We start from the raw sequence: 21569 nt of genomic DNA, 5'->3' as shown, positions 1-21569 counted from the left end.
ACGGCATAACCAAATATTCGTAGTGGCCAGCAGGGGTGATGAACGCGGTTTTCCATTCGTCGCCTTCTCGAATTCGGATGAGGTTATATGCACTCCTCAAGTCCAGTTTAGTGAACATCTTGGCCTCACGCAGCTGCTCCAGTGAGGAAGGAACCAACGGTAGTGGATAGCTGAGCTTCAAGGTTATTCTGTTCAGGGTTCGATAGTCGATACAAGGACGTAGTCCGCCATCCTTCTTAGGAACAAAGAAAAAGCTGGCAGCAGCAGGTGACGTGGAGGAACGGATATACCCCTGTTTCAGAGCCTCTTCAATGTACTGTTGCATGGCTTTCTGTTCGGGAATAGACAGGGAGTAGATTCGTCCCTTAGGAATGGGTTCTCCTGGAACAAGGTCGATCGCACAATCCCAAGCTCGATGAGGGGGTAATTTAGCAGCCTCGACAGGATTGAACACATCTGCAAACGAGGAATAACAGGTAGGTATGGAAACGGACAGACTCTCAGTGGGGCTTTCGATGGAGGTTGAGTTTACTGGGACAATGTTAAGTGCATCAACGATGGATGTGGTCGCCAACTCGGCAGTTCTGGATGCACACCTACACCCCCACTGAAATAGTTAGTGGGGCTGATACCGAATCGGCCGTAAAGACAGAACTCACAAGCATTCTGGGGGGTCGAGTCGGACATGACTGACGAAAGTGTCCTCCCATTCCACAATACAGACATAACCTGAGTTCACGGCGCCGGGCACGTTCCGCTGGGGACAGTCGGTAAGTATCCAATTGCATCTTTTCTCCATCTGCTTCGGGCGGAGCTTCCGTGGGATACTGAGAATTACTAGTGGGTCGGCGATTTTCTAGATAACAGCCCTGAGATCGTTGATGCACACGGAGAGCTTGTTGGATAAATTTTTCAACACCCAGACTGTCATCATATATCGCCATTTGCAGACGGAGAGCAGGATTCAGACCATGTCAGTAAACAGAAATGAGCGCCTTCTCGTTCCACCCACTTGCAGAGGATAAAGTGCGAAATTCCAACGAATACTCAGAAACCGATCTTCGACCTTGGTATAGTTGCAGTAGTTTGTCACTGGTGGAAGAATCATCAACTGGTCGTCCGAAAACTTCTTTAAAATGGTCTACAAACCCTTGTACCGATGAGGTTGTAGTGGACTCCTGTAACCACATGGTTTCAGCCCATCTCAAAGCAGCCCCGGATAACTGTTGGATGATAAAAGCGATTTTCGATCTTTCTGTGGGATATAACTGATTTTGCTGTTCCAGAGCGAGCGAACACTGAAGCAGGAACCCGTTGCAATCCTCCACCCGTCCGGAGAATGGCGCTGGACGTGATGCTTGGTTAGCGAAGCATATCATCGAAGAAGTGGAGTCTGCGGAAGTGCTGAGCGTAGACTGACCGGAATTTTGAACAGCGGCTGTAGACTGTACAGGGTTATCACCATGGCGGGTAGCTTCCATCGCGCTGTTTAACTTTTCTGTTCTGGTCAAGCCTTCTGTCAGGATACAGGCACAGAGGCGGAGGTAAGTGAAAGCAAACGTGAGTTTATTTACAGTGATATATGTGCAGAGACAAAGTTCATGTGCAGGTGCGTTGACGATCACGTCGTGCAGAGGATCCCAGGTGAGCAGACCCTTCTTCAGAGAGTTGGACGTGGGTAGACAATGTCCAGTGATACGAATACTTTTCTGTTTCAGATCCAGGGAGGAACAGGGAGATCTCGGTGGACACGTGGAGCACTTGGCTTCAAATGGCAGGACTCGGGAAACAGGGAACCAGACTGGAATACTGGAGACAGCAAGACAGGGAGACAAAGGTGAGTATATTCAGGGGTGAGTATAGTTACGTGATGGATCTTCGTTGGCAGACTTGGAAACTTCGGGAAATCGTGGGTAACGGTCTTCTCCTGTTGGAGGCTTGACAATGACTGGGGTGTGCGTGAGTGTTTTATAGGGCTGGGTAACGAGGTGACTGATTGTGAACAGGTGTGACTGGTTAATATTCCGGGGAGAGTGACCTTTGAGTGGTGGATGGGAATGAATCTGATTGATTCCTGACAAAAACAAGTGTTTTTTTGTTTCAACAAATGATTCTCAACTATGTTATAAAAGATATACCAAAACGATTTGATATACCATTTTAACGTTTTCTTCTGTACATGTGAACCTGCAACTTTACCATGATATACAGTAAAAAACATGCCACTACTGTCAAGATAATTAGCCGACCGCTAATTAAGCTATATCCTCCTTAAACCATTTTTTTGTTGTTGTTAATTTAGTATTTTTTTGTGTCATTCATTACATTATTTTGAGCACAAGAAGTTTTTTAAGAAAACCTTTAAAAAAAAAGTTTAATTCATATATGTTATACTATACTATGTTATACACCAGTATACATATTTATGTTATCTTTTTAAATACTATGTTATACATATTTAAAAAGACATGAATAGGCAAAAACAAGTGTTTTTTTGTTTCAACAAATGATTCTCAACTATGTTATAAAAGATATACCAAAACGATTTGATATACCATTTTAAGTTTTAGATCTGTTTGATGATCATATTATTATGAATTGTCATAAACGCCTTTATGTTATATTTGGTGTTTCTTAGTAATCTCTGCCACAAAAGCTAAACAAAACAAAACGATTTAAGCATGGCATGATACCAGCAAGATTGTACCAAGAAGTGTTATTGATTTTCTTATTAATAAGTTCATCACACTATTTACAATTTGTACACAAGGCAATTCAAAGTGATTCACAGTTGTATAAAAACAATAATGCTTATGCGCATAATAATAATAATCATTAATTATTATAATATTATAATAATTAATTACATAAAAAAGAAATACTGTAGTAAAATACTTTCAGTTGGAATATGACAGCTATGTAACGTTCTGTTTATGCCTGTGTCCTTTCAGATTATGTATGCATACCCGGTTTTACGAAGAACCTCTGAGGGTCGACTCCTTATGGGGCCAACTGAGGAGGCCAATAGGAGGAAGATCGTGTTGGCAGGGAGGGCCAGGTGTAAGGAGGAGGTCCTGGCTGAGGCCACTGCCTTTGTGAGGCAGAATGGAGGGAATCCTGGAGACCAGTTCCTGGTTCTGGCTCACTGCAAGATCCAGTTTGGGAAACACCAGGGTCAGAGGTTCCTGTGGCTGCTGGAGAACTCACTGGGGTATGCCTGCTATCTGGTCAGCAGCATTTTGGGGGAGGAGGAGAGGGACAACCCGCTGTCTGACAACAAACACCTGTTCCTCAGATACACCTCGAAGATCAGGGAGGTAGGCGAGGCTGTGGAGGTGTGTCATATAAAACAGGCCATGCTGCAGGAGGCCCAGAGGACAGGAGACTCTGGATGTCTGATGGTGGAGTTTGGGGATTGTAAGGGTAGGTCAATGAAGGAGGTGTATGAGGACCCAAGCAAGGAGGCCCAGGCTATTATCATCACCTACCTGAAGAAGGCAAAGGCCGGGCCTAACACCAATATGGCCCTTTTCAAAGCATACGTGCTGAAGAGGCAGGCTCCAGCCCACATGCCCACCACCACTGTGCCCACTGCATCTGTCCTCACTGCTGCTGTGCCCACTGCCACTGTGTCTGTTCCTCCTCCACCTACTGCCACTAAGAACAGGCCACTGCTGGCGACCAATGTGAAGGCCCTGTTGGCGTGGGGGAAGCATTTATCTGCTTCACAGCTGGCACAAAAGATTTTGTCTCCAGCCAAACCCTGTAAGTGATTTGCAAGCTTTAAAATCATTACAGTATATATTATGCAGTATATATGTCTAACGAAAATACGTGTTCAACAGCTGCAGGACCACGTGTACCACCTGCGTCTGAGTCCGCAGCCCGGAGACAGCTCTTTACATGGGGTGAGTATCACTTAACGCATACAAGTGTGTTGGTGACATGTGCTTAGTGTTTTATGTTATTTTACAGACTCTGCTGCTACGGATTTTTTTGAGGAGGAAGATGACCTGGAGATGGCAACTGTAGCCTCACAAGCTGAGGAACAACTTCCTCAAGGTATGTAAATCTTAAACAATATTTTACAAACAATTACAAATAAAACAAAACAGTATTTTTTAAATGACATATTATTTTATTTCACAACACAGAGGAATGGCACTTCTCAGGTGTCAATCTACATTCACTCTTTAAGTGAACATCCTCAAAGGAAAAAAGATAATTTAAAGGTGTATGTAAAAGGTTTTATTTTATTTTTTATCGTAATCACTGACTAAAGCTCATTCTTGTCATCTCACACTTCCCCCACTCCCCTTGGAATAAGTGGCTGTTGTAGTGTTTGGTCTGCTTCGCTTCACACTTGGCTGATCCCATCTTTTTTTCTTCTTGTATTTCTTCTAATGGTGCTTGGATGAAAAAAAGGATGATTTTCACGGCTTCCTTCCATCTTTTAATCATCATGTCATCTCTCTACTAATCATACATGCTTTGCAGTAAACCTTGTAATCGCAGTAGCTGTCCAGCAGAGCTGAGAAAGTCATGCAGTGAAAGTCTAAAACAATAAGATAATTTTGTTGTGTTTTTTTACGCTCCAGCCACTGCAGGCTCGAGAGGCCCTGCTCCTGCCCCGGCTCGTGCTACTGCCCCTGCTCCTGCCCCTTGTCCTGCTCCTCCAGCAATGTGGACCCCTGGCCAGGTGTCCCAGTCGCCTGCAGAGCTTCCTGTCCACTGGAAAGAGCAACTCCCATCTTTCCAGCAAGGCCTTCAACCCCTGTCCCTCTGCACCAGGACCATCCTCACTACAGCCACCCACAGGACTGCAGCGCCCTGCCCAGCCTCCTCTGCAGTCTCCTCCTCTGCACCCTGCCCAGCCTCCTCTGCAGTCTCCTCCTCTGCGCCCTGCCCAGCCTCCTCTGCAGTCTCCTCCTCTGCGCCCTGCCCAGCCTCCTCTGCAGTCTCCTCCTCTGCGCCCTGTTCAGCCTCCTCTGCAGTCTCCTCCACAGCCTTCTGTCCAGCCAAGTGCTGCCTCTGCTCCTGCAACATCAACTGGGTCCAGTGTTGCAGACCAGGCTCCTGTAAGTAAGCTTCTCATTATTCGTATGCAAGTGCTGCAGCGTGATTTCCAATGACCACAACAAAAGAGGCCGCATTTTCTCTGTGCTGGAAACTTTGCACTGGCTACCTTTTAATTGTAGATTTAATAAAAAAATTGCGCTTTAAGCCATGCAAGCTGGAATGTTTGCGGCTCGGCAGCAGCAGGGAGGATGTATGTTTCGGCTCATTGGTATAGGGGTATGATTCTCGCTTAGGGTGCGAGAGGTCCCGGGTTCAAATCCTGGACGAGCCCATTATTAGGCTTTGCTTTTAATCTCTTCAGCCTGATTAGGGCAACCAGGATATTTATATCCCGGGTTTCGGCAGAGGAACCACGTCCGCCTATTTTAGTCTACCTGATTCCACCTAGCCTCATCGCTATCTGCCTCTCAGACAGCCAGCTATCAGGAAGTGTTGGTTCCATGGTGTAATGGTTAGCACTTTGGGCTTTGAATCCAGCGATCCAAGTTCCAATCTCGGTAGAACCTTTTTAGGTTCTTTGCGGAAGGGTGCGAAAAAGCAGAGGTGATGCGCAACTGCTGACGTGGCAGTGAAATTGGCAATCTCAAACAGAGTCGGAATTGGGGAAACATGGGCTTAAAAAGCAAAGGCTTCATTTGCTCCTTGCTATCGTGCTTTTGGACTCAATGACTTAAATCTCTGCTGCTCATGGGAAAAGTTGACACACGCCAAGGTTCCATGGTGTAATGGTTTGCACTCTTGGCTCTGAATCCAGCGATCCGAGTTCAAATCTCGGTGGGACCTGCTTTTGCCAGGAATGTGTGCAGTACCTCGTTCGAAAAAACTTTTTCGGCAGCACTGAGCCGCAAGAGCTCATCTAGGTAGTGCCTCTTGAAGGGGGGCGTAAAAAGGATGGACAGCACTGGAGAATGCAGGCATCGATCCCGCTACCTCTCGCATGCTAAGCGAGCGCTCTACCATTTGAGCTAATTCCCCTCGATGATGGAGAGGAGGTGTCCATCGCTCTCAAAGACAAAGACGAGGCGCGATCACTGGCTACCTTTTAATTGTAGATCCGAGTTCAAATCTCGGTGGGACCTGCATTTGCCAGGAATGTGTGCAGTACCTCGTTCGAAAAAACATTTTCGGCAGCACTGAGCCGCAAGAGCTCATCTAGGTAGTGCCCCTTGAAGGGGGGCGTAAAAAGGATGGACAGCACTGGAGAATGCAGGCATCGATCCCACTACCTCTCGCTTGCGCCTACTGCTTCCTACCGATTGAGCCAAAGTAAGCCCAAAGTAAGCCCACGTGAGCCAATCGTGTTTCTCTGCTGTGGCTTACTTTTGACCAATCGCGTTCTCTCCTGTGGCTTACTTTTGACCAATCGTGTTTCTCTCCTGTGGCTTACTTTTGACCAATCGCCTTTCTCTCCTGTGGCTTACTTTTGATCAATCGCGTTTCTCTCCTGGCTCTGCTCCTGTGGCTTACTTTTGACCAATCAGCGACCGCTATTATTATCGTCATCTTTGCAATCTTTGCAACAGGTAAGTTTATTCTTCACGACTGTATAATCGATCATTATTCATTCATAAACAGTGTTTGTTTTTGGACAATTAAACATGCCAATAAAGCTAGCTAGCGTGTAATAGCACACGTTTTCTTCTGTACATGTGAACCTGCAACTTTACCATGATATACAGTAAAAAACATGCCACTACTGTCAAGATAATTAGCCGACCGCTAATTAAGCTATATCCTCCTTAAACCATTTTTTTGTTGTTGTTAATTTAGTATTTTTTTGTGTCATTCATTACATTATTATATACATTACTCCAGCCCACGTGCCCACCACCACTGTGCCCACTGCATCTGTCCTCACTGATGCTGTGCCCACTGCCACTGTGTCTGTTCCTCCTCCACCTACTGCCACTAAGAACAGGCCACTGCTGGCGACCAATGTGTAGGCCCTGTTGGCGCGGGGGAAGCATTTATTTGCTTCACAGCTGGCACAAAAGATTTTGTCTCCAGCCAAACCCTGTAAGTGGGTAAGTTTTTTCTTTTTTCTCCAGCCACTGCAGGCTCGAGAGGCCCTGCTCCTGCCCCGGCTCGTGCTACTGCCCCTGCTCCTGCCCCTTATCCTGCTCCTCCAGCATTGTGGACCCCTGGCCAGGTGTCCCAGTCGCCTGCAGAGCTTCCTGTCCACTGGAAAGAGCAACTCCAATCTTTCCAGCAAGGCCTTCAACCCCTGTCCCTCTGCACCAGGACCATCCTCACTACAGCCACCCACAGGACTGCAGCGCCCTGCCCAGCCTCCTCTGCAGTCTCCTCCTCTGCGCCCTGCCCAGCCTCCTCTGCAGTCTCCTCCTCTGCGGCCTGCCCAGCCTCCTCTGCAGTCTCCTCCTCTGCGCCCTGCCCAGCCCCTCTGCAGTCTCCTCCTCTGCGCCCTGCTCAGCCTCCTCTGCAGTCTCCTCCACAGCCTTCTGTCCAGCCAAGTGCTGCCTCTGCTCCTGCAACATCAACTGGGTCCAGTGTTGCAGACCAGGCTCCTGTAAGTAAGCTTCTCATTATTCGTGTGCAGGTCCTGCAGCGTGATTTCCAATGACCACAAAAAAAGAGGCCGCATTTCCTCTGTGCTGGAAACTTTGCACTGGCTACCTTTTAATAGTAGATTTAATCAAAAAATTGCGCTTTAAGCCATGGAAGCTGAAATGTTTGCGGCCCGGCAGCAGCAGGGAGGATGTATGTTTTGGCTCGTTGGTCTAGGGGTATGATTCTCGCTTAGGGTGCGAGAGGTCCCGGGTTCAAATCCCAGACGAGCCCATTATTAGGCTTTGCTTTTAATCTCTTCAGCCTGATTAGGGCAACCAGGATATTTGTGAGAAATTGGGGATAAAATGTGCCAGAGAGAGGCCGGTTAGCTAAGTTGCTTAGAGCGTGGTGCTAGTAATGCCAAGGTCGCGGGTTTCATCCCCGTACGGGCCACTCATTTTCTCTCTGGGACCTTCGCTCTGCTCTTCTCGAAAATGACTGGCGGTCTCCCATACATCCCTGCTGGCTAAACCATGCAAGTATCTGTCCGAAATTGCTCAGTTGGGAGAGCGTTAGACTGAAGATCTAAAGGTCCCTGGTTCAATACCGGGTTTCGGCAGAGGAACCACGTCCGCCTCTTTTAGTCTACCTGATTCCACCTAGCCTCATCGCTATCTGCCTCTCAGACAGCCAGCTAGCAGAGTGTGTTGGTTCCATGGTGTAATGATTAGCACTCTGGGCTTTGAATCCAGAAATCCGAGTTCAAATCTCGGTGGAACCTTTTTAGGTTCTTTGAGGAAGGGAGGGAAAAAACAGAGGTGATGCGCAACTGCTGACGTGGCGGTGAAATTGGCACTCTCAAACCGAGTCGGAATTGGGGAAACATGGGCTTAAAAAGCAAAGGCTTCATTTGCTCCTTGCTATCGTGCTTCTGGACTCAATGACTTAAATCCTTGCTATCGTGCTTCTGGACTCAATGACTTAAATCTCTGCTGCTCATGGGAAAAGTTGACACACGCCAAGGTTCCATGGTGTAATGGTTAGCACTCTGGGCTCTGAATCCAGCGATCCGAGTTCAAATTTCGGTGGGACCTGCTTTTGCCAGGAATGTGTGCAGTACCTCGTTCGAAAAAACTTTTTCGGCAGCACTGAGCCGCAAGAGCTCATCTAGGTAGTGCCCCTTGAAGTGGGGCGTAAAAAGGATGGACAGCACTGGAGAATGCAGGCATCGATCCCACTACCTCTCGCTTGCGCCTACTGCTTCCTACCGATTGAGCCAAAGTAAGCCCAAAGTAAGCCCACGTGAGCCAATTGTGTTTCTCTGCTGTGGCTTACTTTTGACCAATCGCGTTCTCTCCTGTGGCTTACTTTTGACCAATCGTGTTTCTCTCCTGTGGCTTACTTTTGACCAATCGCCTTTCTCTCCTGTGGCTTACTTTTGATCAATCGCATTTCTCTCCTGGCTCTGCTCCTGTGGCTTACTTTTGACCAATCGGCGACCGCTGTTATTATCGTCATCTTTGCAATCTTTGCAACAGGTAAGTCTATTCTTCACGACTCTATAATCGATCATTATTTATTCATAAACAGTGTTTGTTTTTAGACAATTAAACATGGCAATAAAGCCAGCTAGCGTGTAATAGCACACGTTTTCTTCTGTACATGTGAACCTGCAACTTTACCATGATATACAGTTAAAAACATGTCACTACTGTCAAGATAATTAGCCGACCGCTAATTAAGCTATATCCTCCTTAAACCATTTTTTTGTTGTTGTTAATTTAGTATTTTTTGTGTCATTCATTACATTATTTTGAGCACAAGAAGATTTTTACTAAAACCTTTTAAAAAAAAAGTTTAATTCATATATGTTATACTATACTATGTTATACACCAGTATACATATTTATGTTATCTTTTTAAATACTATGTTATACATATTTAAAAAGACATGAATAGGCAAAAACAAGTGTTTTTTGTTTCAACAAATGATTCTCAACTATGTTATAAAAGATATACCAAAACGATTTGATATACCATTTTAAGTTTTAGATCTGTTTGATGATCATATTATTATGAATTGTCATAAACGCCTTTATGTTATATTTGGTGTTTCTTAGTAATCTCTGCCACAAAAGCTAAACAAAACAAAACGATTTAAGCATGGCATGATACCAGCAAGATTGTACCAAGAAGTGTTATTTATTTTCTTATTAATAAGTTCATCACACTATTTACAATTTGTACACAAGGCAATTCAAAGTGATTCACAGTTGTATAAAAAACAAGAATGCTTATGCTCATAATAATAATAATAATATTCATTAATTATTATAATATTATAATAATTAATTACATAAAAAAGAAATGCTGTAGTAAAATACTTTCAGTTGGAATATGACAGCTATGTAACGTTCTGTTTATGCCTGTGTCCTTTCAGATTATGTATGCATACCCGGTTTTACGAAGAACCTCCGAGGGTCGACTCCTTATGTGGCCAACTGAGGAGGCCAATAGGAGGAAGATCGTGTTGGCAGGGAAGGCCAGGTGTAAGGAGGAGGTCCTGGCTGAGGCCACTGCCTTTGTGAGGCAGAATGGAGGGAATCCTGGAGACCAGTTCCTGGTTCTGGCTCACTGCAAGATCCAGTTTGGGAAACACCAGGGTCAGATTTTCCTGTGGCTGCTGGAGAACTCACTGGGGTATGCCTGCTATCTGGTCAGCAGCATTTTGGGGGAGGAGGAGAGGGACAACCCGCTGTCGGACAACAAACACCTGTTCCTCAGATACAGCTCGCAGATCAGGGAGGTAGGCGAGGCTGTGGAGGTGTATCATATAAAACAGGCCATGCTGCAGGAGGCCCAGAGGACAGGAGACTCTGGATGTCTGATGGTGGAGTTTGGGGATTTTAAGGGTAGGTCAATGAAGGAGGTGTATGAGGACCCAAGCAAGGAGGCCCAGGCTCTCATCACCTACCTGAAGAAGGCAAAGGCCAGGCCTAACACCAATATGGCCCTTTTCAAAGCATACGTGCTGAAGAGGCAGGCTCCAGCCCACGTGCCCACCACCACTGTGCCCACTGCATCTGTCCTCACTGCTGCTGTGCCCACTGCCACTGTGTCTGTTCCTCCTCCACCTACTGCCACTAAGAACAGGCCACTGCTGGCGACCAATGTGAAGGCCCTGTTGGCGCGGGGGAAGCATTTATTTGCTTCACAGCTGGCACAAAAGATTTTGGCTCCAGCCAAACCCTGTAAGTGATTTGCAAGCTTTAAAATCATTACAGTATATATTATGCAGTATATATGTCTAACGAAAATACGTGTTCAACAGCTGCAGGACCACGTGTACATCCTGCGTCTGAGTCCGCAGCCCGGAGACAGCTCTTTACATGTGGTGAGTATCACTTAACGCATACAAGTGTGTTGGTGACATGTGCTTAGTGTTTTATGTTATTTTACAGACTCTGCTGCTACAGATTTTTTTGAGGAGGAAGATGACCTGGAGATGGCAACTGTAGCCTCGCAAGCTGAGGAACAACTTCCTCAAGGTATGTAAATCTTAAACAATATTTTACAAACAATTACAAATAAAACAAAACAGTATTTTTTAAATGACATATTATTTTATTTCACAACACAGAGGAATGGCACTTCTCAGGTGTCAATCTACATTCACTCTTTGAGTGAACATCCTCAAAGGAAAAAAGACAATTTAAAGGTGTATGTAAAAAGGTTTTATTTCATTTTTTATCGTAATCACTGACTAAAGCTCATTCTTGTCATCTCACACTCCCCTTGGAATAAGTGGCTGTTGTAGTGTTTGATCTGCTTCGCTTCACACTTGGCTGATCCCATCTTTTTTTCTTCTTGTATTTCTTCTAATGGTGCTTGGATGAAAAACAGGATGATTTTCACTGCTTCCTTCCATCTTTTCATCATCATGTCATCTCTCTACTAATCATACATGCTTTGCAGTAAACCTTGTAATCGCAGTAGCTGTCCAGCAGAGCTGAGAAAGTCATGCAGTGAAAGTCTAAAACAATAAGATAATTTTGTTGTGTTTTTTTACGCTCCAGCCACTGCAGGCTCGAGAGGCCCTGCTCCTGCCCCAGCTCGTGCTACTGCCCCTGCTCCTGCCCCTTATCCTGCTCCTCCAGCATTGTGGACCCCTGGCCAGGTGTCCCAGTCGCCTGCAGAGCTTCCTGTCCACTGGAAAGAGCAACTCCCATCTTTCCAGCAAGGCCTTCAACCCCTGTCCCTCTGCACCAGGACCATCCTCACTACAGCCACCCACAGGACTGCAGCGCCCTGCCCAGCCTCCTCTGCAGTCTCCTCCTCTGCGCCCTGCCCAGCCTCCTCTGCCGTCTCCTCCTCTGCGCCCTGCTCAGCCTCCTCTGCAGTCTCCTCCACAGCCTTCTGTCCAGCCAAGTGTTGCCTCTGCTCCTGCAACATCAACTGGGTCCAGTGTTGCAGACCAGGCTCCTGTAAGTAAGCTTCTCATTATTCGTGTGCAGGTGCTGCAGCGTGATTTCCAATGACCACAAAAAAAGAGGCCGCATTTCCTCTGTGCTGAAAACTTTGCACTGGCTACCTTTTAATTGTAGATTTAATCAAAAAATTGAGCTTTAAGCCATGCAAGCTGAAATTTTTGCGGCCCGGCAGCAGCAGGGACGATGTATGTTTCGGCTCGTTGGTCTAGGGGTATGATTCTTGCTTAGGGTGCGAGGGGTCCCGGGTTCAAATCCCGGGATTAGGGCAACCAGGATATTTCTGAGAAATTGGGGATAAAATGTGCCAGAGAGAGGCCGGTTAGCTCAGTTGGTTAGAGCGTGGTGCTAATAACGCCAAGGTCACGGGTTCGATCCCCGTACGGGCCACTCATTTTCTCTCTGAGACCTTCGCTCTGCTCTTCTCGAAAATGATGGGCGGTCTCCCAGACATCCCTGCTGGCTAAACCATACAAGTACCTGGCCGAAATAGCTCAGTTGGGAGACCGTTTGACTGAAGATCTGAAGGTCCCTGGTTCAATCCTGGGTTTCGGCAGAGGAACCACGTCTATCTGATTCCACCTAGCCTCATCGCTATCTGCCTCTCAGACAGCCAGCTAACAGAGTGTGTTGGTTCCATGGTGTAATGGTTAGCACTCTGGGCTTTGAATCCAGCGATCCGAGTTCAAATCTCGGTGGAATCTTTTTAGGTTCTTTGCGGAAGGGAGGGAAAAAACAGAGGTGATGCGCAACTGCTGACATGGCAGTGAAATTGACACTCTCAAACCGAGTCGGAATTGGGGAAACATGGGCTTAAAAAGCAAAGGCTTCATTTGCTCCTTGCTATCTTGCTTCTGGACTCAATTGCTGCGTTCCAAACCGCATACTTCCCTACTATATAATAAGGGAAAAAGAGTAGGCGAGCAAAAAAAGTAAGTTCGAATCCTCAGTATTCATAAAAGAGTAGGCGAGAATTACCTGGTTGACGTACTAATTATCGCGAGATTTGGACGATGCGTCCAAATAAGTGCGTTCCAATATGCCTACTTTCCTACTATATAGTAGGCGAAAACAGTACGTGAAAGAAGCAGTACGTTCGAAACATCAGTATTCCTAAAAGAGTAGGCGAGAAGTTCCCGGATGATCTCCTGCTTTCGCCCAGACATTTGAGTGCTTTTCAGCTTGTACTCATCTATCCCAGTAGGCCACGCGAGAGCATACGTCATTATCAAACATCACGGAGATCAGCGACGCCGGGGGTTTTCAAATGTGAGTAAACACGGTTCCTTATGTGTTAAACTACAATAGAGTAGACGTTTTAACTGTTGAAGGTGTAAAGTAGTTAGACAGTATAGTATAGTTGTGATTTTGCTGTAAAAACATGTTTTGTATAGCTAGCTAACAGGGGAGCTCTAAGCACATGTAACGTCTCTAAAGTGGATTTACATAACCATATACATCTTAAACACGCTTATTTAAAATGTCTATTTACATCTGAAAGGAAAATATTGTAAGTATTGACATATTGCAGATGAGCACATCACAACATGAAAAAGACATCTGAGTGATGTATGTGTGGCATTATCATAGGATAGGATAACGTTAATTCACTGTTGTCAACACTGTTGACATTAGACTAATGTGCTGTAAATAAGGTAAATAAACAAATCTATAAAGTAACTAAACATGTTTTTATTCAGACTGGTGTGAGCACTGAGGATGAGGAGCCCAGAGCTGAATCCTGGAAACGGTGCCATGGATGAGACTGTCATAAGATCTCTCCATCTGCCCTTATCGCCTCAGATTGTGATGCGCAGAGCAGCAACAAGCTCCGGCACGAAGGCTCGGTCACCTCTGGTGAATTCATCAGAATAAAGCCGCAGAATGGGAACCGCTGTGTTGAGATGGCAGTAGGATGTGGGCTTCAGCGCCCAAATACATGCTTGTAGTTTGAATAAAGATTTGTTTCATGTGCATGCATTTGTTTATTGTGTGATGGTTACTTTTATTTGTTCTTTTACTCATTTACTCATGTTTCTTATTGTTGTCAGTATATAAAATATAATTATTTAATGTATGCATTAATTCATTGCTTGACTGACAATTGAGATGTTCACGTGTATTCATCCATAACTCATATGACAAAACAAATTACATTTTGCTTGTTTTATTAAATTATATCATTTTTAGTATATAAAAAAAGTAATATACTTAAGTATTGGTCAGCATTTAATATTATTTTGTTTAAGTTTTGGGGTGGGCTAACAATGCAATTCATTCTGAGGTAATATTAATTTTTTATGAGCGATACTTGCATTTTTCGAGTATAAAGTCAACAGTTTCTCCAAAGGAGATCTTCGAGCAGCGGCCCGTCTCCTTGTGCACTGCAGACAGTAAACGCAGAGGAAAACTGTTCTAGGTTGTGCTGTCGAGTTACTGATGTTATGAAGTGTTAGTGCACCTGTCGCTCATATAATTTAAACTTATAAACTTATTACATAAAGATCATGGAAAGATACTAGTTGTATCTAACAATGAACAATCATAATGACAAAACAGAAAACATAAAGATCATTGGTTTGTGTACATCATAATATGATATTTATACACAGGAAAAAAGAACAATAACAAGGCTAAATATCTTTAAATATAAATAGTTCTTCATAATACATTAAAAAATAGTTTTGTTGTTATTGTCTGAGGGATGAAACGAGAGGTAAATTCATCAAGAAAAGAGGAAAACTTGAAGGAGAAACTTTTTGGGTATAAAATAAAGAAATTAACAACATATTCAAGAGATAACGATTTTGGGGTTTCTTAAAAAATCGTTATAAGGAACTGTGGGTCACATTAGAAGGGTTTAAAATATAACAACTTAAATCAACCCTAAATGTATTCACAAAATAAATTGGCAGCTGTTTCTTCAACAATACCACAAAATGAGCAAGTTTCATCAATATCAAGATGTTTACAGATAGATGAATTAAACGTGTCGTTCATCTTTTAAGTTGTTGCGCTTGTGATAACGTGTCGTAGGTCACATGATAGCATCAACATGGCGGATGATGTCCGGATCGCATTCATAGGCTGCGTCCGAAACCGCATACTTCCCTACTATATAGTAGGGAAAAAGCAGTAGGCGAGCGAATAAGTATGTCCGAATCCTTAGTATCCATAAAAGAGTAGGCGAGAATTACCAGAGTGACATACTAATTATCGCGAGATTCGGGCTCACGTATACTTATAGTGCGTCCGAATATTCCTACTTTCCTACTATATAGTAGGCGAAAACAGTATTTGAAAGGAGTAGTATGTCCGAAACCTCAGTACTCATAAAAGAGTAGGCGAGAAGTTCCCGGATGGCTTACTGCTTCAGCCCAGATTCTGAAGCAACCATCGACGGATACTTTTCTATCCCAGGAGGCCACGGGAGAGGATACGTCATTATCCAAAATTACGATCAGCGACGCGGGTGTTTTCAAATGTGAGTAAACACGGTTCCTTGTGTTAAAACGTGTTGAAATACAGAAGACTACAGTAAACTGTCGAATTGTTGAAGGTTTAAAGACGTTAGACAGTATAGTATAGTTGTGATTTTGCTGTAAAAACACGTTATTGTGTATTGCTATCAGGAGAGCTCCAGTAAGCACACATCTCCAAAGTAGATGTACATAAACCATATACCTCTTAAAGATGCTTATTTTAAATGTCTATTTACATCTGACAGGAAAATCTTCTATAAGTATTGCAGATGAGCACATCACAACATGAAATAGACATCTGATGTATGTGTGCTATTTTAGAATTTACTGTTGTGGCAACACTGTTTACATTAGATAAATGTGCTGTAAGTAAGGTAAATACACAAATCTATAAAGTAACTAAACATGTTATCTATTTATTTGTCCATTAGTACTGTTGATAAATTGAGGAACATTTGGGGGAGAGGAGAGTGGCTCATGAAGCTGAATGCTGCATCAAAGGCTTTGAATGAGTATACTACAGAAATGAATAACAAAATCTATTTAAATCTTAAGTTGTAGTTTATTTTAATTATTGTAATTTCAAACACAGTTATTACAGCACTTTTCTCATTCGGATCTGAAATGTCTGCAGACTGGTGTGAGCACTGAGGATGGAGAGCCCGGAGCTGAATCCTGGAAATGGTGCCATGGATGAGACCCTCCATCACTCCACCGGCCCTTATCGCCTCAGAACAACCTCCGGCACGGAGGCACGGTCACCTGGTGGTCAGCTGATTCATCAGAATAAAGCCACAGAATGAGAACCGCTGTGTGGAGATGGCAGTAGGATGTGGGGTTCAGCGCCTGTAAATACATGCTTGTAGTTTGAATAAAGCTTTGTTTGTGTTGTTGACTTGTATATGCATTTGTTTATTCTGATGGTTACTTTTATTCATTATTTTACTTATCCATGTTTCTTATTGTTGTTTTCAGTAAATAAAATACAATTATTTAATATATTTATGCTTTAATTCATTGCTTGACTATAACTGTATTTACTGCATTTATCTAGTGTGTATTCATGCATATGTCATATGACAAAACAAATTACATTTTGCTTGTTTTTACTAAAATATACAATTTTCAGTAAAAACAAGTTTTGGTCAGCATTTATCATTATTATTGTGTAAGTTTTGGGGTGGGCTAGCGATGCAATTCATTCTGGGGTAATCTTGTTTTTTAAGGAGTGATACTTACATTTTTCTAGTATAAAAATCAACAGTCTTCTCCAAAGGTGAGATCTTCGAGCAGTCGTGTGCTGTGAGCAATGTGCAGACATTACAAACGCTGAGGAAAACTGTTCTAGGTATGGCTGTCGAGTTACTGATGTTATGAGGTGTTAGTGCACCTGTCGCTCATATCATTTTTTATTGCAGAACTTATAGTTACATACAAGATCAGGATGAACAATCATAATGACAGAAAACATAAATATGGGTTTGCATCCATCATAATATGATATTATATACACAGGAAAAAAAGAACAATGACAAGTTTAAATATCTTTGAATAATAGCGGTACAAACAAACTGATGTTGTTGTTGTTATTTATAATCCAGAGGGATGAAACATTCAACAAGAAAAAGAGGAAAACATAAAGGACAGCCCTTAGGGGCCCAAAAGGGCTTTTTGCTGGTGGGTGAACATTTTGGATTTAAAATAAAGAAATTAAAAACATATTCAAGAGATGACGATTTAGGTTTTTTGTAATGAAAAATTATATATTTAAGGTGTTATATATAAGTATTAATATATATATAGCATATTTAAACTGTGGGTCACATTAGAAGCGTTACAAATAAGAACTTAAATCGACCCTAAATGTATTGGTTATACTACAATAACAAAATAAGCAGGTTTAATCAATATCAAGATATTACAGAGATTAATTAAACGTGTCGTTCATATCTTTTAAGTTGTTGCACTTGTGATAACGCGTCGTAGGTCACATGATAACGTCAACATGGCAGATGTCCGGTTCGCATTCATACTAAACGAGATTTGGCTATAAAGTACCTACTCTTTTAGCGCTCGTTAAGTAAGTACTTATTGAAATTAAGTACCTACTCATTGAGTATGCGGTTTGGAACGTAGCCAATGACTTAAATCTCTGCTGCTCATGGGAAAAGTTGACACACGCCAAGGTTCCATGGTGTCATGGTTAGCACTCTGGGCTCTGAATCCAGCGATCCGAGTTCAAATCTCGGGGGGACCTGCTTTTGCCAGGAATACGTGCAGTACCTCGTTCGAAAAAAGTTTTTCGGCAGCACTGAGCCGCAAGAGCTCATCTAGGTAGTGCCCCATTTGAGCTAATTCTGCTCGATGATGGAGAGGAGGTGTCCATCGCTCTAAAAATAAAAAAGACGAGACGCGATCCCTAGCACGTGTGCAGGTGCTGCAGCGTGATTTCCAATGACCACAAAAAAAGAGGCCGCATTTCCTCTGTGCTGGTAATTTTGCACTGGCTACCTTTTAATTGTAGATTTAATTAAAGTATTGCACTTTAAGCCATGCAAGCTGAAATGTTTTCGGCCCGTTGGTCTAGGGGTATGATTCTCGCTTAGGGTGCGAGAGGTCCCGGGTTCAAATCCCGGACGAGCCCATTATCAGCCTTTGCTTTTAATCTCTTCAGCCTGATTAGGGCAACCAGGATATTTCTGAGAAAGTGGGGATAAAATGAGCCAAAGAGAGGCCGGTTAGCTCAGTTGGTTAGAGCGTGGTGCTAATAGCGCCAAGGTCAAGGGTTCAATCCCCGTGCGGGCAACTCATTTTCTCTCTGGGACCTTCACTCTGCTCTTCTCGAAAATGACTGGCGGTCTCCCAGACATGCCTGCTGGCTAAACCGCACAAGTAACTGGCCGAAATAGCTCAGTTGGGAGAGTGTTAGACTGAAGATCTAAAGGTCCCTGGTTCAATCTAGGGTTTCGGCAGAGGAACCACGTCTGCCTCTCTCAGTCGAGGTGGTCCATTGACCAATCGCCAGCTCCTATCTACCTGATTCCACCTAGCCTCATCGCTATCTGCCTCTCAGACAGCCAGCTAGCAGGGTGTGTTCGTTCCATGGTGTAATGGTTAGCACTCTGGGCTTTGAATCCAGCGATCCAAGTTCAAATCTCGGTGGGACCTGCTTTTGCAGGAATGTGTGCAGTACCTCGTTCGAAAAAACATTTTCGGCAGCACTGAGCCGCAAGAGCTCATCTAGTTAGTGCCCCTTGAAGGGGGGCGTAAAAAGGATGGACAGCACTGGACAATGCAGGCATCGATCCCGCTACCCCTCGCATGCTAAGCGAGCGCTCTACTATTTGAGCTAATTCCCCTCGATGATGGAGAGAAGGTGTCCATCGCTCTCAAAGACAAAGACGAGGCGCGATCCCTAGCACGTGTGCAGGTGCTGCAGCGTGATTTCCAATGACCACAAAAAAACAGGCCGCATTTCCTCTGTGCTGGCAACTTTTTAATTGTAGATTTAATCAAAAAATTGCGCTTTGAATCCAGCGATCCGAGTTCAAATCTCGGTGGAACCTTTTTAGGTTCTTTGCGGAAGGGAGGGAAAAAACAGAGGTGATGCCCAACTGCTGACGTGGCGGTGAAATTGGCACTTTCAAACCGAGTCGGAATTGGGGAAACATGGGCTTAAAAAGCAAAGGCTTCATTTGCTCCTTGCTATCGTGCTTCTGGACTCAATGACTTAAATCCTTGCTTTCGTGCTTCTGGACTCAATGACTTAAATCTCTGCTGCTCATGGGAAAAGTTGACACACGCCAAGGTTCCATGTTGTAATGGTTAGCACTCTGGGCTCTGAATCCAGCGATCCGAGTTCAAATCTCGGTGGGACCTGCTTTTGCCAGGAATGTGTGCAGTACCTCGTTCGAAAAAACTTTTTAGGCAGCACTGAGCCGCAAGAGCTCATCTAGGTAGTGCCCCTTGAAGGGGGGCGTAAAAAGGATGGACAGCACTGGAGAATGCAGGCATCGATCCCACTACCTCTCGCTTGCGCCTACTGCTTCCTACCGATTGAGCCAAAGTAAGCCCAAAGTAAGCCCACGTGAGCCAATCGTGTTACTCTGCTGTGGCTTACTTTTGACCAATCGCGTTCTCTCCTGTGGCTTACTTTTGACCAATCGTGTTTCTCTCCTGTGGCTTACTTTTGACCAATCGCCTTTCTCTCCTGTGGCTTACTTTTGACCAATCGCGTTTCTCTCCTGTGGCTTACCTTTGACCAATCGGCGACCGCTATTATTAGGCAAGGCAAGGCAAGTTTATTTATATAGCACATTTCATACACAATGGTAATTCAAAGTGCTTTACATAGAAGAAATTAAAATAATCAAAAGAAATCAGAATAATTAAAACAGTTTGGAATAAAAGATAAAATACAGAAATAATCAAATGAAATCAGAATAATTAAAACATAAAATAAAATACAGTGCAAACAGTCGGACGAACAGTGGCACAGTGCTCATTCAGTAAATGCACAGTTAAACAGATGTGTTTTGAGTCTGGATTTGAATGTGACTACTGTAGGAGCACATCTGATCTCTTCTGGAAGCTGGTTCCAGCTGCGGCTGGCATAGTAGCTAAAAGCAGACTCGCCATGCTTAGAGTGAACCCTTGGTATTTCTAGCCGATGTGATCCTAATGATCTGAGTGATCTGTTGGGTTTATATTCACTGAGCATATCTGCAATGTATTGAGGTCCTATGCCATTGAATGATTTATATACCAGTAATAATACTTTAAAATCAATCCTAAATGTAACTGGCAGCCAGTGTAAAGACCTGAGGACTGGTGTGATGTGTTCATATTTTCTGGTTCTGCTCAGAATCCTAGCAGCAGCGTTCTGTATGAGCTGCAACTGTCTTATGGTCTTTTTGGGAAGGCCAGTGAGAAGTCCATTACAATAATCCACCCTACTGGTGACGAAAGCATGCACAAGTTTTTCTAAGTCTTGACTGGAAACAAAGCATCTAATTCTTGCAATATTTTTCAGGTGATAATATGCTGATTTAGTTATTGCTTTGACATGACTACTGAAACTAAGGTCTGACTCTAGAGACACACCCAGATTCCTGACTTGATTTTTAGTTGTTTGACCCCTAGACTGAAGGTATGCGTTCACCTTGAGAACTTCATCTTTGTTTCCAAACGCAATGACTTCAGTTTTGTCTTTGTTTAACTGAAGAAAGTTTTGGCACATCCAATTGTTTACTTCATCAATGCATTGGCAAAGGGAGTCAATGGGGCTGTAATCGTTAGGCGATAGGGATAAGTAGAGCTGTGTGTCGTCTGCATAGCTATGGTAAGCGATTTGGTTCTTTCTCATTATTTGGCTCATTGGGAGCATGTACAGGTTGAATAGGAGTGGCGCAAGAATTGAGCCTTGAGGGACTCCGCATGTCATGGATGTCCACTCAGACTTATGGTCTCCTATACTCACATAATAACCTCTGCCTCCTAAGTATGACCTGAACCATTTTAGGACTATCCCAGAAAGCCCGATCCAGTTTTCCAGCCTGTCAAGAAGTATTTTGTGATCGACAGTGTCAAATGCAGCACTGAGGTCGAGTAGTACCAGCACTGATAATTTGCCTGTATCAGTATTTAAGCGAATATCATTTATTATCTTTATGAGCGCGGCCTCTGTACTGTGGTGCGGTCGGAAACCAGATTGAAAATGGTCAAAGTATCCATTCGAGCTTAAGAATTTGTTCAGCTGATTGAAGACAACTTTTTCAATGATCTTGCCTATGAAAGGAAGATTTGATATCGGTCTATAGTTGTTTAATATGGTCTTATCCAGATTGCTCTTTTTCAGGAGGGGCTTGACGACAGCAGTTTTCAGGGAGGTCGGAAAACTCCCAGAGAGAAGTGAGGCATTTACCACTTCCAGGAGATCTGCTTCTAAGCTGTGTAACACATTTTTGAAAAAAGATGTGGGATGTGCGTCAAGGGCGCAGGTTGATGTTTTTAG

The 21569-nt window shown here is 43.8% G+C and overlaps 7 non-coding genes across 7 annotated transcripts; all 7 read left to right on the top strand.

Annotated features, from left to right (window-relative positions):
• Nucleotides 1-7806: 7806 nt before the first annotated feature.
• trnap-agg (transfer RNA proline (anticodon AGG)) lies at nucleotides 7807-7878 on the top strand. Its single transcript has one exon. It is a non-coding gene; the product is annotated as a tRNA-Pro (tRNA).
• Nucleotides 7879-8296: 418 nt separating this feature from the next.
• On the top strand, nucleotides 8297-8368 carry trnaq-uug (transfer RNA glutamine (anticodon UUG)). The gene has a single exon. It is a non-coding gene; the product is annotated as a tRNA-Gln (tRNA).
• Nucleotides 8369-8609: 241 nt separating this feature from the next.
• On the top strand, nucleotides 8610-8681 carry trnaq-cug (transfer RNA glutamine (anticodon CUG)). Its single transcript has one exon. It is a non-coding gene; the product is annotated as a tRNA-Gln (tRNA).
• A 3709-nt stretch (nucleotides 8682-12390) lies between these two features.
• On the top strand, nucleotides 12391-12464 carry trnai-aau (transfer RNA isoleucine (anticodon AAU)). The gene has a single exon. It is a non-coding gene; the product is annotated as a tRNA-Ile (tRNA).
• A 242-nt stretch (nucleotides 12465-12706) lies between these two features.
• trnaq-uug (transfer RNA glutamine (anticodon UUG)) lies at nucleotides 12707-12778 on the top strand. Its single transcript has one exon. It is a non-coding gene; the product is annotated as a tRNA-Gln (tRNA).
• A 5350-nt stretch (nucleotides 12779-18128) lies between these two features.
• On the top strand, nucleotides 18129-18200 carry trnap-agg (transfer RNA proline (anticodon AGG)). The gene has a single exon. It is a non-coding gene; the product is annotated as a tRNA-Pro (tRNA).
• Nucleotides 18201-19363: 1163 nt separating this feature from the next.
• Nucleotides 19364-19435, top strand: trnaq-cug (transfer RNA glutamine (anticodon CUG)). The gene has a single exon. It is a non-coding gene; the product is annotated as a tRNA-Gln (tRNA).
• Nucleotides 19436-21569: the final 2134 nt, after the last annotated feature.

The sequence above is a fragment of the Siphateles boraxobius genome, unplaced genomic scaffold (genome assembly GCF_051911475.1).
Source record: "Siphateles boraxobius isolate OS27281-9 unplaced genomic scaffold, OSU_SipBor_1 19, whole genome shotgun sequence".
Classification (NCBI taxonomy): domain Eukaryota; kingdom Metazoa; phylum Chordata; class Actinopteri; order Cypriniformes; family Leuciscidae; genus Siphateles; species Siphateles boraxobius.
The sequence above is the reverse complement of the archived record's forward strand: the minus strand, read 5'-3'. Positions and strand labels throughout refer to the sequence as shown.